This window comes from Phyllobates terribilis, unplaced genomic scaffold (genome assembly GCF_046119375.1).
Source record: "Phyllobates terribilis strain yellow unplaced genomic scaffold, ASM4611937v1 Scaffold_12__6_contigs__length_324123572, whole genome shotgun sequence".
NCBI lineage: Eukaryota > Metazoa > Chordata > Amphibia > Anura > Dendrobatidae > Phyllobates > Phyllobates terribilis.
This window is the reverse complement of record NW_027362772.1, coordinates 74,063,524-74,081,421: the sequence shown is the minus strand read 5'-3', so window position 1 is coordinate 74,081,421 and position 17,898 is coordinate 74,063,524. Positions and strand designations below refer to the sequence as shown.

The 17,898-nt window shown below is 38.7% G+C and overlaps 1 protein-coding gene across 1 annotated transcript in view; it reads right to left on the bottom strand.

The window, feature by feature from the left end:
- Positions 1 to 17,898, bottom strand: part of SHANK1 (SH3 and multiple ankyrin repeat domains 1) — a 619,704-nt gene that overhangs the window by 280,496 nt on the left and 321,310 nt on the right. The window lies entirely within an intron of this gene.

The window sequence follows — 17,898 nt, the reverse complement described above, 5'->3', positions numbered from 1 at the left end:
ATTTGAACCGTGGAACTGCAAAACCAAAGTTCTAGTTATCTGGCCTACACCAGACTCTTTAAACAGATATATTGGTGTCTGAACAGTCAGGGAGACACTATTACTGTTTTTTTTTTACGGAAAAACGGCCAAAAGCTGGATAATACAGAGATTTGAAACATGGAACTGCAAAACCAAAGTTCTAGTTATCTGGCCTACACCAGACTGTTTTAAACAGATATATTGGTGTGTGAACAGTCAGGGGGACACTATTACAGGTTTTGTTTTTTACGGAAAAAATGCCAAAAGCAGGATAATACAGAGATTTGAACCGTGGAACTGCAAAACCACAGTTCCAGTTATTTGGCCTACACCAGACTCTTTTAAACAGATATATTGGTGTCTGAACAGTCAGGGAGACAAAATTACTGTTTTTTTTTTACAGAAAAACGGCCAAAAGCTGGATAATACAGAGATTTGAACCATGTAACTGCAAAACCACAGTTATAGTTATGTGGCCTACACCAGACTCTTTTAAACAGATATATTGGTGTCTGAACAGTCTGTGGGACACTATTACAGGTTTTTTTTTTACGTTAAAAAAGCCAAAAGCAGGAAAATACAGAGATTTGAACCGTGGAACTGCAAAACCAAAGTTCTAGTTATCTGGCCTACTCCAGACTCTTTTAAACAGATATATTGGTGTCTGAACAGTCAGGGAGACACTATTACTGTTTTTTTTTTAAGGAAAAACGGAAAAAGCTGGATAATACAGAGATTTGAACCGTGGAACTGCAAAACCACAGTTATAGTTATGTGGCCTACACCAGACTCTTTTAAACAGATATATTGGTGTCTGAAAAGTCAGAGAGACACTATTACAGCTTTTTTTTACGGAAAAAATGTTAACAGCAGGATAATGCAAAGATTTGAACCGTGGAACTGCAAAACCAAAGTTTTAGCTATCTGCCCTACACCAGACTCTTTTAAACAGATATATTAGTGTCTGAACAGTCAGGGAGACACTATTACTGTTTTTTTTTACGGAAAAACGGCCAAAAGCTGGATAATACCGAGATTTGAACCATGGAACTGCAAAACCAAAGTTCTAGTTATCTGGCCTACACCAGACTCTTTTACACAGATACATTGGTGTCTGAACAGTCAGGGGGACACTATTACAGGTTTTGTTTTTTACGGAAAAAATGCCAAAAGCAGGAAAATACAGAGATTTGAACCGTGGAACTGCAAAACCACAGTTCTAGTTATTTGGCCTACACCAAACTCTTTTAAACAGATATATTGGTGTCTGAACAGTCAGGGAGACACAATTACTGTTTTTTTTTTACAGAAAAATGGCCAAAAGCTGGTTAATACAGAGATTTGAAACATGTAACTGAAAAAACCACAGTTATAGTTATGTGGCCTACACCAGACTCTTTTAAACAGATATATTGGTGTCTGAACAGTCAGGGAGACACTATTACAGTTTTCTTTTACGGAAAAAATGCCAAAAGCAGGATAATACAGAGATTTGAACTGTGGAACTGCAAAACCAAAGTTCTAGTTATCTGGCCTAAACCATACTCTTTTAAACAGATATATTGGTGTCTGAACAGTCAGGGAGACACTATTACTGTTTTTTTTTATGGAAAGACGACCAAAAGCTGGATAAAATAGAAATTTGAACCATGGAACTGCAAAACCAAAGTTCTAGTTATCTGGCCTATACCAGACTCTTTTAAACAGATATATTGGTGTCTGAACAGTCAGGGAGACACTATTACTGTTTTTTTTTTACGGAAAAATGGCCAAAAGCTGGATAATACAGAGATTTGAACCATGGAACTGCAAAACCAAAGTTCTAGTTATCTGGCCTACACCAGACTCTTTTAAACAGATATATTGGTGTCTGAACAGTCAGGGGTACACTATTACAGGTTTTCTTTTACAGAAAAAATGCCAAAAGCTGAATAATACAAAGATTTGAACCGTCGAACTGCAAAACCACAGTTCTAGTTATCTGGCCTACACCAGACTCTTTTAAACAGATATATTTGTGTCTGAACAGTCAGGGAGACACTATTACAGTTTTTTTTTTTACGGAAAAAATGCCAAAAGCAGGATAATACAGAGATTTGAACCGTGGAACTGCAAAACCAAAGTTCTAGTTATCTGGCCTGCACCAGACTCTTTTAAACAGATATATTTGTGTCTGAACAATCAGGGAGACACTATTACTGTTTTTTTTTACGGAAAAACGGCCAAAAGCTGGATAATACAGAGATTTGAACCATGGAACTGCAAAACCAAACTTCTAGTTATCTGGCCTACACCAGACTCTTTTAAACAGATATATTGATGTCTGAATAGTCAGTGGGACACTATTCCAGGTTTTTTTTTACGGTAAAAAAGCCAAAAGCAGGATAATACAGAGATTTGAACCGTGGAAGTGCAAAACCAAAGTTCTAGTTATGTGGCCTACACCAGACTCTTTTAAACAGATATATTGGTGTCTGAACAGTCAGGGAGACACTATTACAGCTTTTTTTTACGTAAAAAATGTTAAAAGCAGGATAATACAGAGATTTGAACCGTGGAAGTGCAAAACCACAGTTATAGTTATGTGGCCTACACCAGACTCTTTTAAACAGATATATTGGTGTCTGAACAGTCAGGGAGACACTATTACAGCTTTTTTTTACGTAAAAAATGTTAAAAGCAGGATAATACAGAGATTTGATCCGTGGAAGTGCAAAACCAAAGTTCTAGTTATCTGGCCTACACCAGACTCTTTTAAACAGATATATTGGTGTCTGAACAGTCAGGGAGACACTATTACTGTTTTTTTTTATGGAAAAATGGCCAAAAGCTGGATAATACAGAGATTTGAACCGTGGAACTGCAAAACCACAGTTATAGTTATGTGGCCTACACCAGACTCTTTTAAACAGATATATTGGTGTCTGAACAGTCAGGGAGACACTATTACAGCTTTTTACGTAAAAAATGTTAAAAGCAGGATAATACAGAGATTTGAACCGTGGAACTGCAAAACCAAAGTTCTAGTTATCTGGCCTACACCAGACTCTTTTAAACAGATATATTGGTGTCTGAACAGTCAGGGAGACACTATTACTGTTTTTTTTTCACGGAAAAACGGCCAAAAGCTGGATAATACAGAGATTTGAACCATGGAACTGCAAAACCAAAGTTCTAGTTATCTGGCCTACACCAGACTCTTTTAAACAGATATATTGGTGTCTGAACAGTCAGGGGGACACTATTACAGGTTTTTTTTTTCGGAAAAAATGCCAAAAGCTGGATAATACAGAGATTTGAACCGTGGAACTGCAAAACCACAGTTCTAGTTATTTGGCCTACACCAAACTCTTTTAAACAGTTATATTGGTGTCTGAACAGTCAGCGAGACACAATTACTGTTTTTTTTTACAGAAAAACGGCCAAAAGCTGGATAATACAGAGATTTGAACCATGTAACTGCAAAACCACAGTTATAGTTATGTGGCCTACACCAGACTCTTTTAAACAGATATATTGGTGTCTGAACAGTCAGGGAGACACTATTACAGTTTTTTTTTACGGAAAAAATGCCAAAAGCAGGATAATACAGAGATTTGAACCGTGGAACTGCAAAACCAAAGTTCTAGGTATCTGACCTACACCATACTCTTTTAAACAGATATATTGGTGTCTGAACAGTCAGGGAGACACTATCACTGTTTTTTTTTACGGAAAGACGGCTAAAAGCTGGATAATACAGAAATTTGAACCATGGAACTGCAAAACCAAAGTTCTAGTTATCTGGCCTACACCAGACTCTTTTAAACAGATATATTGGTGTCTGAACAGTCAGGGGGACACTATTACAGTTTTTTTTTTACAGAAAAAATGCCAAAAGCAGGATAATACAGAGATTTGAACCGTGGAACTGCCGAACCACAGTTATAGTAATCTGGCCTACACCACACTCTTTTAAACAGATATATTGGTGTCTGAACAGTCAGGGAGACACTATTACAGTTTTTTTTTACGGAAAAAATGCCAAAAGCAGGATATTACAGAGATTTGAACCGTGGAACTGCAAAACCAAAGTTCTAGTTATCTGGCCTACACCAGACTCTTTTAAACAGATATATTGGTGTCTGAATAGTCAGGGAGACACTATTACTGTTTTTTTTTACGGAAAAACGGCCAAAAGCTGGATAATACAGAGATTTGAACCATGGAACTGCAAAACCAAAGTTCTAGTTATCTGGCCTACACCAGACTCTTTTAAACAGATATATTGGTGTCTGAACAGTCAGTGGTACACTATTACAGGTTTTTTTTTACAGAAAAAATGCCAAAAGCAGGATAATACAGAGATTTGAACCGTGGAACTGCAGAACCACAGTTCTAGTAATCTGGCCTACACCAGACTCTTTTAAACAGATATATTTGTGTTTGAACAGTCAGGTAGACACTATTACAGTTTTTTTTACGGAAAAAATGCCAAAAGCTGAATAATACAAAGATTTGAACCGTGGAACTGCAAAACCACAGTTCTAGTTATCTGGCCTACATCAGACTCTTTTAAACAGATATATTGGTGTCTGAACAGTCAGGGAGACACTATTACAGTATTTTTTACGGAAAAAATGTCAAAAGCAGGATAATACAGAGATTTGAACCGTGGAACTGCAAAATCACAGTTATAGCTATGTGGCCTACACCAGACTCTTTTAAACAGATATATTGGTGTCTGAACAGTCAGGGAGACACTATTAATGTTTTTTTATTAAGGAAAACAGCCAAAAGCTGGATAATACAGAGATTTGAACTGTGGAACTGCAAAACCACAGTTATAGTTATGTAGCCTACACCAGACTCTTTTAAACAGATATATTTGTGTTTGAACAGTCAGGGAGACACTATTACAGTTTTTTTTACGGAAAAAATGCCAAAAGCTGAATAATACAAAGATTTGAACCGTGGAACTGCAAAACCACAGTTCTAGTTATCTGGCCTACACCAGACTCTTTTAAACAGATATATTGGTGTCTGAACAGTCAGGGAGACACTATTACTGTTAATTTTTTATGGAAAAAATGCCAAAAGCAGGATAATACAGAGATTTGAACCGTGGAACTGCAAAACCACAGTTCTATTTATCTGGCCTACACTAGACTCTTTTAAACAGATATATTTGTGTCTGAACAGTCAGGGAGACACTATTACAGTTTTTTTTTTACGGAAAAAATGCCAAAATCAGGATAATACAGAGATTTGAACCGTGGAACTGCAAAACCAAAGTTCTAGTTATCTGGCCTACACCAGACTCTTTTAAACAGATATATTGGTGTCTGAACAGTCAGTGGGACACTATTACAGGTTTTTTTTTACGGTAAAAAAGCCAAAAGCAGGATAATACAGAGATTTGAACCGTGGAACTGCAAAACCAAAGTTCTAGTTATCTGGCATACACCAGACTCTTTTAAACAGATATATTGGTGTCTGAACAGTCAGGGAGACACTATTACTGTTTTTTTTTTAATGGAAAAACGGCCAAAAGCTGGAAAATACAGAGATTTGAACCGTGGAACTGCAAAACCACAGTTCTAGTTATCTGGCCTATACCAGACTCTTTTAAACAGATATATTTGTGTCTGAACAGTCAGGGAGACACTATTACAGTTTTTTTTTTTTACGGAAAAAATGCCAAAAGCTGGATAATACAGAGATTTGAACCGTGGAACTGCAAAACCAAAGTTCTAGTTATCTGGCCTACACCAGACTCTTTTAAACAGATATATAGGTGTCTGAACAGTCAGGGAGACACTATTACTGTTTTTTTATGGAAAAACGGCCAAAAGCTGGATAATACAGAGATTTGAACCGTGGAACTGCAAAACCAAACTTCTAGTTATCTGGCCTACACCAGACTCTTTTAAACAGATATATTGGTGTCTGAACAGTCAGTGGGACACTATTACAGGTTTTTTTTACGGTAAAAATGCCAAAAGCAGGATAATACAGAGATTTGAACCGTGGAACTGCAAAACCAAAGTTCTAGTTATCTGGCCTACACCAGACTCTTTTAAACAGATATATTGGTGTCTGAACAGTCAGGGAGACACCATTACTGTTTTTTTTTACGGAAAAACGGCCAAAAGCTGGATAATACAGAGATTTGAACCGTGGAACTGCAAAACCACAGTTATAGTTATGTGGCTTACACCAGACTCTTTTAAACAGATATATTGGTGTCTGAACAGTCAGGGAGACACTATTACAGGTTTTTTTTACGGAAAAAATGCCAAAAGCAGGATCATACAGAGATTTGAACTGTGGAACTGCAAAACCAAAGTTCTAGTTATCTGGCCTACACCAGACTCTTTTAAACAGATATATTGGTGTCTGAACAGTCAGGGAGACACTATTACTGCTTTTTTTATGGAAAAAATGCCAAAAGCAGGATAATACAGAGATTTGAACCGTGAAACTGCAAAACCACAGTTCTAGTTTTTTGGCCTACACCAGACTTTTTTAAACAGATATATTTGTGTCTGAACAGTCAGGGAGACACTATTGCAGTTTTTTTTTTACGGAAAAAATGCCAAAAGCAGGATAATACAGAGATTTGAACCGTGGAACTGCAAAACCAAAGTTCTAGTTATTTGGCCTACACCAGACTCTTTTAAACAGATATATTGGTGTCTGAACAGTCAGGGAGACACTATTACTGTTTATTTTTACGGAAAAATGGCCAAAACCTGGATAATACAGAGATTTGAACCGTAGAACTGCAAAATCACAGTTATAGTTATGTGGCCTACACCAGACTCTTTTAAACAGATATATTGGTGTCTGAACAGTCAGGGAGACACTATTACTGTTTTTTTATTAAGGAAAACAGCCAAAAGCTGGATAATACAGAGATTTGAACCGTGGAACTGCAAAACCACAGTTATAGTTATGTAGCCTACACCAGACTCTTTTAAACAGATATATTTGTGTTTGAACAGTCAGGGAGACACTATTACAGTTTTTTTTACGGAAAAAAATGCCAAAAGCTGAATAATACAAAGATTTGAACCTTGGAACTGCAAAACCACAGTTCTAGTTATCTGGCCTACACCAGACTCTTTTAAACAGATATATTGGTGTCTGAACAGTCAGGGAGACACTATTACTGTTAATTTTTTATGGAAAAAATGCCAAAAGCAGGATAATACAGAGATTTGAACCGTGGAACTGCAAAACCACAGTTCTATTTATCTGCCCTACACCAGACTCTTTCAAACAGATATATTGGTGTCTGAACAGGCAGGGAGACACTATTACAGTTTTTTTTACGGAAAAAATGCCAAAAGCAGGATAATACAGAGATTTGAACCGTGGAACTGCATAACCAAAGTTCTAGTTATCTGGCCTACACCAGACTCTTTTAAACAGATATATTGGTGTCTGAACAGTCAGGGAGACACTATTACTGTTTTATTTTTACAGAAAAATGGCCAAAAGCTGGATAAAACAGAGATTTGAACCATGTAATTGCAAAACCACAGTTATAGTTATGTGGCCTACACCAGACTCTTTTAAACAGATATATTGGTGTCTGAACAGTCAGGGAGACACTATTACAGGTTTTTTTTACGGAAAAAATGCCAAAAGCAGGATAATACAGAGATTTGAACTGTGGAACTGCAAAACCAAAGTTCTAGTTATCTGGCCTACACCAGACTCTTTTAAACAGATATATTGGTGTCTGAACAGTCAGGGAGACACTATTACTGCTTTTTTTTATGGAAAAAATGCCAAAAGCAGGATAATACAGAGATTTGAACCGTGGAACTGCAAAACCACAGTTCTAGTTTTCTGGCCTACACCAGACTCTTTTAAACAGATATATTTGTGTCTGAACAGTCAGGGAGACACTATTACAGTTTTTTTTTAAGGAAAAAATGCCAAAAGCAGGATAATACAGAGATTTGAACCGTGGAACTGCAAAACCAAAGTTCTAGTTATCTGGCCTACACCAGACTCTTTTACACAGATATATTGGTGTCTGAACAGTCAGGGAGACACTATTACTGTTTTTTTTTTACGGAAAAACGGCCAAAAGCTGGATAATACAGAGATTTGAGCCATGGAACTGCAAAACCAAACTTCTAGTTATCTGGCCTACACCAGACTCTTTTAAACAGATATATTGGTGTCTGAACAGTCAGTGGGACACTATTACAGGTTTTTTTTTACGGTAAAAATGCCAAAAGCAGGATAATACAGAGATTTGAACCATGGAACTGCAAAACCAAAGTTCTAGTTATCTGGCCTACACCAGACTCTTTTAAACAGATATATTGGTGTCTGAACAGTCAGGGAGACACTATTACTGTTTTTTTATTAAGGAAAACACCCAAAAGCTGGATAATACAGATATTTGAACCGTGGAACTGCAAAACCACAGTTATAGTTATGTAGCCTACACCAGACTCTTTTAAACAGATATATTTGTGTTTGAACAGTCAGGGAGACACTATTACAGTTTTTTTTTACGGAAAAAATGCCAAAAGCTGAATAATACAAAGATTTGAACCGTGGAACTGCAAAACCACAGTTCTAGTTATCTGGCCTACACCAGACTCTTTTAAACAGATATATTGGTGTCTGAACAGTCAGGGAGACACTATTACTGTTAATTTTTTATGAAAAAAATGCCAAAAGCAGGATAATACAGAGATTTGAACCGTGGAACTGCAAAACCATAGTTCTATTTATCGGGCCTACACCAGACTCTTTTAAACAGATATATTTGTGTCTGAACAGTCAGGGAGACACTATTACAGTTTTTTTTTTACGCAAAAAATGCCAACAGTAGGATAATACAGAGATTTGAACCGTGGAACTGCAAAACCAAAGTTCTAGTTATCTGGCCTACACCAGACTCTTTTAAACAGATATATTGGTGTCTGAACAGTCAGTGGGACACTATTACAGGTTTTTTTTTACGGTAAAAAAGCCAAAAGCAGGATAATACAGAGATTTGAACCGTGGAACTGCAAAACCAAAGTTCTAGTTATCTGGCATACACCAGACTCTTTTAAACAGATATATTGGTGTTTGAACAGTCAGGGAGACACTATTACTGTTTTTTTTATGGAAAAATGGCCAAAAGCTGGAAAATACAGAGATTTGAACCGTGGAACTGCAAAACCACAGTTCTATTTATCTGGCCTACACCAGACTCTTTTAAACAGATATATTTATGTCTGAACAGTCAGGGAGACACTATTACAGTTTTTTTTTTACGGAAAAAATGCCAAAAGCAGGATAATACAGAGATTTGAACCGTGGAACTGCAAAACCAAAGTTCTAGTTATCTGGCCTACACCAGACTCTTTTAAACAGATATATTGGTGTCTGAACAGTCAGTGGGACACTATTACAGGGGTTTTTTTACGTTAAAAAAGCCAAAAGCAGGATAATACAGAGATTTGAACCATGGAACTTCAAAAAACCAAAGTTCTAGTTATCTGCCCTACACCAGACTCTTTCAAACAGATATATTGGTGTCTGAACAGGCAGGGAGACACTATTACAGTTTTTTTTACGGAAAAAATGCCAAAAGCAGGATAATACAGAGATTTGAACCGTGGAACTGCAAAACCAAAGTTCTAGTTATCTGGCCTACACCAGACTCTTTTAAACAGATATATTGGTGTCTGAACAGTCAGGGAGACACTACTACTGTTTTATTTTTACAGAAAAACGGCCAAAAGCAGGATAATACAGAGATTTGAACCATGTAACTGCAAAACCACAGTTATAGTTATGTGGCCTACACCAGACTCTTTTAAACAGATATATTGGTGTCTGAACAGTCAGGGAGACACTATTACAGGTTTTTTTTACGGAAAAAATGCCAAAAGCAGGATAATACAGAGATTTGAACTGTGGAACTGCAAAACCAAAGTTCTAGTTATCTGGCCTACACCAGACTCTTTTAAACAGATATATTGGTGTCTGAACAGTCAGGGAGACACTATTACTGTTTTTTTATTAAGGAAAACACCCAAAAGCTGGATAATACAGAGATTTGAACCGTGGAACTGCAAAACCACAGTTATAGTTATGTAGCCTACACCAGACTCTTTTAAACAGATATATTTGTGTTTGAACAGTCAGGGAGACACTATTACAGTTTTTTTTTACGGAAAAAAATTGCAAAATCTTAATAATACAAAGATTTGAACCGTGGAACTGCAAAACCACAGTTCTACTTATCTGGCCTACACCAGACTCTTTTAAACAGATATATTGGTGTCTGAACAGTCAGGGAGACACTATTACAGGTTTTTTTTACGGAAAAAATGCCAAAAGCAGGATAATACAGAGATTTGAACTGTGGAACTGCAAAACCAAAGTTCTAGTTATCTGGCCTACACCAGACTCTTTTAAACAGATATATTGGTGTCTGAACAGTCAGGGAGACACTATTACTGCTTTTTTTTATGGAAAAAATGCCAAAAGCAGGATCATACAGAGATTTGAACCGTGGAACTGCAAAACCACAGTTCTAGTTTTCTGGCCTACACCAGACTCTTTTAAACAGATATATTTGTGTCTGAACAGTCAGGGAGACACTATTACAGTTTTTTTTTTTTACGGAAAAAATGCCAAAAGCTGGATAATATAGAGATTTGAACCGTGGAACTGCAAAACCAAAGTTCTAGTTATCTGGCCTACACCAGACTCTTTTAAACAGATATATAGGTGTCTGAACAGTCAGGGAGACACTATTACTGTTTTTTTACGGAAAAACGGCCAAAAGCTGGATAATACAGAGATTTGAACCATTGAACTGCAAAACCGAACTTCTAGTTATCTGGCCTACACCAGACTCTTTTAAACAGATATATTGGTGTCTGAACAGTCAGTGGGACACTATTACAGTTTTTTTTTTACGGTAAAAATGCCAAAAGCAGGATAATACAGAGATTTGAACCATGGAACTGCAAAACCAAAGTTCTAGTTATCTGGCCTACACCAGACTCTTTTAAACAGATATATTGGTGTCTGAACAGTCAGGGAGACACTATTACAGTATTTTTTATGGAAAAAATGTCAAAAGCAGGATAATACAGAGATTTGAACCGTGGAACTGCAAAATCACAGTTATAGCTATGTGGCCTACACCAGACTCTTTTAAACAGATATATTGGTGTCTGAACAGTCAGGGAGACACTATTACTGTTTTTTTATTAAGGAAAACACCCAAAAGCTGGATAATACAGAGATTTGAACCGTGGAACTGCAAAACCACAGTTATAGTTATGTAGCCTACACCAGACTCTTTTAAACAGATATATTTGTGTTTGAACAGTCAGGGAGACAGTATTACAGTTTTTTTTTACGGAAAAAAATTGCAAAAGCTTAATAATACAAAGATTTGAACCGTGGAACTGCAAAACCACAGTTCTACTTATCTGGCCTACACCAGACTCTTTTAAACAGATATATTGGTGTCTGAACAGTCAGGGAGACACTATTACAGTATTTTTTATGGAAAAAATGTCAAAAGCAGGATAATACAGAGATTTGAACCGTGGAACTGCAAAACCAAAGTTCTAGTTTTCTGCCCTACACCAGACTCTTTCAAACAGATATATTGGTGTCTGAACAGTCAGGGAGACACTATTACAGTTTTTTTTATGGAAAAAATGTCAAAAGCAGGATAATACAGAGATTTGAACCGTGGAACTGCAAAACCAAAGTTCTAGTTTTCTGCCCTACACCAGACTCTTTCAAACAGATATATTGGTGTCTGAACAGTCAGGGAGACACTATTACTGTTTTTTTTTTACGGAAAAACGGCCAAAAGCTGGATAATACAGAGATTTGAACCATGGAACTGCAAAACCAAAGTTCTAGTTATCTGGCCTACACCAGACTCTTTTAAACATATATATTGGTGTCTGAACAGTCAGGGGGACACTATTACAGTTTTTTTTTTTACGGAAAAAAAGCCAAAAGCAGGATAATACAGAGATTTTAACCGTGGAACTGCAATACTACAGTTCTAGTTATTTGGCCTACACCAGACTCTTTTAAACAGATATATTGATGTCTGAACAGTCAGGGAGACACTATTACTGTTTTTTTTTTACAGAAAAACGGCCAAAAGCTGGATAATACAGAGATTTGAGCCATGTAACTGCAAAACCACAGTTATAGTTATGTGGCCTACACCAGACTCTTCTAAACAGATATATTGGTGTCTGAACAGTCAGGGAGACACTATTACAGTTTTTTTTTACGGAAAAAATGCCAAAAGCAGGATAATACAGAGATTTGAACTGTGGAACTGCAAAACCAAAGTTCTATTTATCTGGCCTACACCAGACTCTTTTAAACAGATATATTGGTGTCTGAACAGTCAGGGAGACACTATTACTGCTTTTTTTTATGGAAAAAATGCCAAAAGCAGGATAATACAGAGATTTGAACCGTGGAACTGCAAAACCAAAGTTCTAGTTATCTGGCCTACACCATACTCTTTTAAACAGATATATTGGTGTCTGAACAGTCAGGGGGACACTATTACAGGGTTTTTTTTACGGAAAAAATGCCAAAAGCAGGATAATACAGAGATTTGAACCGTGGAACTGCAAAACCAAAGTTCTAGTTATCTGGCCTACACCATACTCTTTTAAACAGATATATTGGTGTCTGAACAGTCAGGGAGACACTATTACTGTTTTTTTTTTACGGAAAAACGGCCAAAAGCTGGATAATACAGAAATTTGAACTATGGAACTGCAAAACCAAATTTCTAGTTATCTGGCCTATACCAGACTCTTTTAAACAGATATATTGGTGTCTGAACAGTCAGGGGGACACTATTACAGGGTTTTTTTACGGAAAAAATGCCAAAAGCAGGATAATACAGAAATTTGAACCGTGGAACTGCAAAACCAAAGTTCTAGTTATCTGCCCTACACCATACTCTTTTAAACAGATATATTGGTGTCTGAACAGTCAGGGAGACACTATTACTGTTTTTTTTTTACAGAAAAACGGCCAAAAGCTGGATAATACAGAGATTTGAACCATGGAACTGCAAAACCACAGTTTTAGTTATGTGGCCTACACCAGACTCTTTTAAACAGATATATTGGTGTCTGAACAGTCAGGGAGACACTATTACAGTTTTTTTTATGAAAAAAATGCCAAAAGCAGGATAATACAGAGATTTGAACCGTGGAACTGCAAAACCAAAGTTCTAGTTATCTGGCCTACACCATACTCTTTTAAACAGATATATTGGTGTCTCAACAGTCAGGGAGACACTATTACTGTTTTTTTTTTTTACGGAAAAATGGCCAAAAGCTGGATAATACAGAAATTTGAACCATGGAACTGCAAAACCAAATTTCTAGTTATCTGGCCTATACCAGACTCTTTTAAACAGATATATTGGTGTCTGAACAGTCAGGGGGACACTATTACAGGGTTTTTTTTACGGAAAAAATGCCAAAAGCAGGATAATACAGAGATTTGAACCGTGGAACTGCAAAACAAAAGTTCTAGTTATCTGGCCTACACCAGACTATTTTAAACAGATATATTGGTGTCTGAACAGTCAGGGAGACACTATTACTGTTTTTTTTTACAGAAAACGGCCAAAAGCTGGATAATACAGAGATTTGAACCATGGAACTGCAAAACCACAGTTATAGTTATGTGGCCTACACCAGACTCTTTTAAACAGATATATTGATGTCTGAACAGTCACAGACACACTCAAATTTTTGGGGGGGTGGGGGAAATACCAAAAGGTTAATAAGACGCGCATTTGTACAGTCTGACTGAGGAAAAAAAAAGGAATTAGATGAAAAAAAAAAAGATTTTTCCTGGCCCCTGAGACTGGTGGATAAGTCTAGCAATTTGACAAGCAGGAGCACACAGGACTGTAATGCAGCGTTTGCTGGTATAACCACTGCGTCTCCTATACAGCCTGCCTGCCTGATATCTGGGATGGATATTAGTCCTGAGAAGGACTGTTTGTTTGATTTGACAGGCTTTAGAGACCCTACTCTAACTATTTTGCAGTATAAATCTCTCCCTAACTCAGCAGCACTCTCCCTACACTGTCTGATCCGGAGCGACTGTGTCCAAGATGGCGGCGCCCGGTTTTAAATACTCGAGGTGACGCTGTGTGGTCAGCCAATCATTGTAAAGCCAACAAACAACATGTCTGCGGCATTACAGTGACTGGCTGGCAATCCCTGCATGTTCATTGGCTCTGTAAAGAGCACCAAACGTGCAGGGCGGAGACTCGAGCTCCCGCTCGAGTAACCCGGAAATGCTCGGTGCTCGCCGAACATCCCGAGTAGTGAAATGCTCGGGCGAGTACCGAGCAGTGTCGAGCATGCTCGCTCAACACTAGTCAGAAGTCAACATTTTGAAACCCCAAGACCCACTCTTGATGATGAACTTAAAGAAAAAAAAACATGCAAATCCTCAGCCTGGCATCATGGATGCCTCTGGCACTTACTGGGCCCTGCAACGTCATGATGTCACGTGAGGTCTAGTCACTAGGCCTCATGAGATGCCATGGTGTGCATTGCTCACGAGACATAGTAACGGCAAGAGGAACCCATGCTGCCAGGCCAATGCTGTTGAGTGCACAAGTTAAGACCAGCTGCCATGGAGGACTATCTGACAGCCTTTACAGTGGCGTGAATTTAATTGCTTATCTCTAGAAAATGGCCTACTTAAATGGCTATATGCTTTATATTTGTCCCTGAATATGTAAGCTGTCCAAGAAAAGGAGGTGTTATAATCTATTTTGTTTTACTATCGGCCATCTTGTTGTGGTTTGCTGGCTTCTAGTATTTTCCTCTGGTGCTGGGTTTCTTGGTCATGTGATCTCTGCACTCTTTATTATTCAGCACCTGGCTCCCATCCCCTGCTGGACATCAGTGTTGTTATGCTCGTGCTCTGGCTAAGTAGCCTTGTTTAGTTCTTCTTGCTTTGGACTATTGTTATCCTGGGACTTCTTGTTGCACCAGTTTTGTTTCCTTTAATTTTCGTTTCTGCAACTAAATTTTCTGTTAAGAGGTCGCCTGCTTTTGCTCCCAGTCCTTAGATCTTTTAGGGACCTCTTTCCCCTTCCTACAAGTCTTCGTTTGAGTTCAAATAAAGTATAAGTTTGATTCTGAACCTTTTTCATCTCCTTTTCCTGTGGTGGTGATTGATAATACTCCACTGGAGCATGGGAGCATTCTTCGAAAGGTCACTGGGTTTCCGCTTACTATGAATATGGAACATCAGGAGCAGATTGACTTATTTGTACTTGCTAAGTTGCCTTCCCCGGTCTTCCTGGGGTTGCCCTGATTAAAAGTGCATAATCCTTTGCTGGACTGGTCGTCTGGTTCCATAAGGTCCTGGGGTCAGGGGTGTTATGGTAAGTGTTGTAATGTTCACATTGCGGCTGTTGTGAAGGGGGAGTTACCTGAACCCATTCAGGATTTTTGGAGGGTTTTTTCGGAGGTGGAGTCGAAAGCTTTACCACCTCATAGAGATTACGATTGCGCTATTGACTTCGTCCCTGATGCTAAACTCCCTAAGAGTCGGTTGTTTAATCTGACAATTCCCGAGAGGGAGGCTTTGAAGGAGTACCTTCAGACTAGTTTAGCTGCAGGTCACATAAGACCCTCTAAGTCTCCTGTGGCAGTTGGGTTCTTTTTGGTCAAAAAGAAGGATGGGGGTCTTAGGCCATGTCTGGATTTTCGGGAGATTAATGCGATCACTGTGCGCAATCCTTACCCGTTACCACTTATTCCGGATTTGTTTAACCAATTGACCGGAGCTAAATGGTTTTCTAAGATTGACCTTCGTGGGGTATATAATTTGCTGCAGGTGAAGGAAGGACATGAATGGAAGACAGCTTTTAACACCCCGGAAGGAAATTTTGAGTGTTTGGTGATGTCTTTTGGGCTTACTAACGTCCCTGCATTTTTTCAAAATTTCATCAATGACATGCTGAGACCCTTGATCGGTAGGAGTGTTATTGTTTATCTGGATGACATTTTGATTTATTCATCGGATCTTGAGTCTCATTGGCAGAGAGTCCGCGAAGTTCTTCAGATTCTGAGAGATAACACACTCTTTGCTAAATTGGAGTAGTGTCAGTTTGCTGTCCAGAAAATTCGTTTTTTGGGTTACTTTGTCTCTTGTGATGGTTTTGAGATGGACCCGGTGAAAGTTCAGGCTGTGCTGGAGTGGCCAAGGCCTGAGGGTTTGAAGTCCGTATAGAGGTTTTTGGGGTTTGCCAATTATTACAGGAAATTCATAAAGAATTTCTCTGTCATCGCTAAACCCATTACTGATCTCACCAAGAAGGGTGCTAATACAGTCTAATGGTCCACTGAGGCTATTGAAGCTTTTAGGTATCTCAAGGAGAGGCTCAGCTCTGCTCCTGTTCTTATCCAGACAGATGAGACCAAGCCATTTTTGGATGAGGTGGATGCCTCATCTATAGGCGTAGGGGCAGTTCTGTCCCAGGAGGGTGAGGATGGGGTACATCCCTGTGCTTTCTTTTCAAAAAAAATTTCTGAGACAGAGCTCAACTATGATGTTGGGAATTGTGAGTTCTTGGCTATTAAACTCGCGTTCGAGCATTGGCGACATTTTTTGGAGGGGGTTCGACATCCTATACAGGTTTTCACTGATCATAAGAATTTGATTTATCTGGACGCAGCTAAACGTTTGAATGCCCGTCAGGCTAGGTGGGCACTGTTTTTTGCCCAGTTCAATTTTTCTGTAACCTTTGTCCTGGGGACAAAGAATGTTAAGGCTGACACTTTGTCTCGTAGTTTCTCTCCAGCGGTGAATGCTGAGAGGGAGGAGTGTATTTTGCAGAGAGGGGTGGTGGTGGCCGCATTGGCTTCTGAGTTGGAGAATAGCATCCTAGAAGCTCAGAGTGCGGCACCAACTAACACTCCATGTGGTAAATTGTTTGTGCCTAGAGCCTAGAGGAGAGCGTTCTTTGTTGAATGTCATGAGTCTCGGTTGGCAGGTCACCCAGGGATTTCGGAAACTAGGAAGTCTATTGGTCGGAGTTTCTGGTGGCCAAGATGGCAAAGGGAAGTCATCAAGTGGGTGTGTCAGTGTTTTGTGTGCGCTAGGTCGATGGCCTCTCACGCTCCGGCTGCGGGGTTGCTATGCCCCTTGGAAGTTCCTAGTTCGCCATGGACGAACCTTGCCATGGATTTTATCACCGATCTGCCTTTATCGGAGGGTTTTTCTGTCATCTGGGTTGTTGTGGACCGTTTTAGTAAAATGTGTCATCTGGTTCCATTCAACAAGTTACCTTGCGTGAAGACTCTTGCTAAGGCTTTTGTGAAGGAGATTGTTAGGCTCCATGGTGTTCCCACGAACATTGTTTCCGATAGAGGACGGACTTTGTGGCTCACTTTGGGTGTGCTTTTTGTGACATATTGAAAATTAATTTGTCATTCTCATCGGGTTATCATCCAGAGTCCAATTGACAGACTGAAAGGAAGAACCAGGATGTCGAGCAGTTTTTGAGATGTTTTGTGGCAGACAATCAGGAAATGTGGTCAGAATTTCTACCACTTGCAGAGTTTGCCCTTAATAATCATACTTCTTCCTCGGCTGGTTGTTCTCCTTTTTTTTTGTTGTACTGGCAGGTATCCATCTTTTGGTCCATTTTCCAAAGTTGGGGCTGCTGTACAAGAGGAGAACAACGTACGTCTGAACCTTAAAGAGGCTGACAGGAGATCAAAAAGGTATTTTGACAAAAAAAGAAAGGAGTCCTTGTTTGCTGTTGGGGATATGGTTTGGTTGTCCTCTAGGAATCTTCGTTTGAAGATTCCTTCTAAAAAA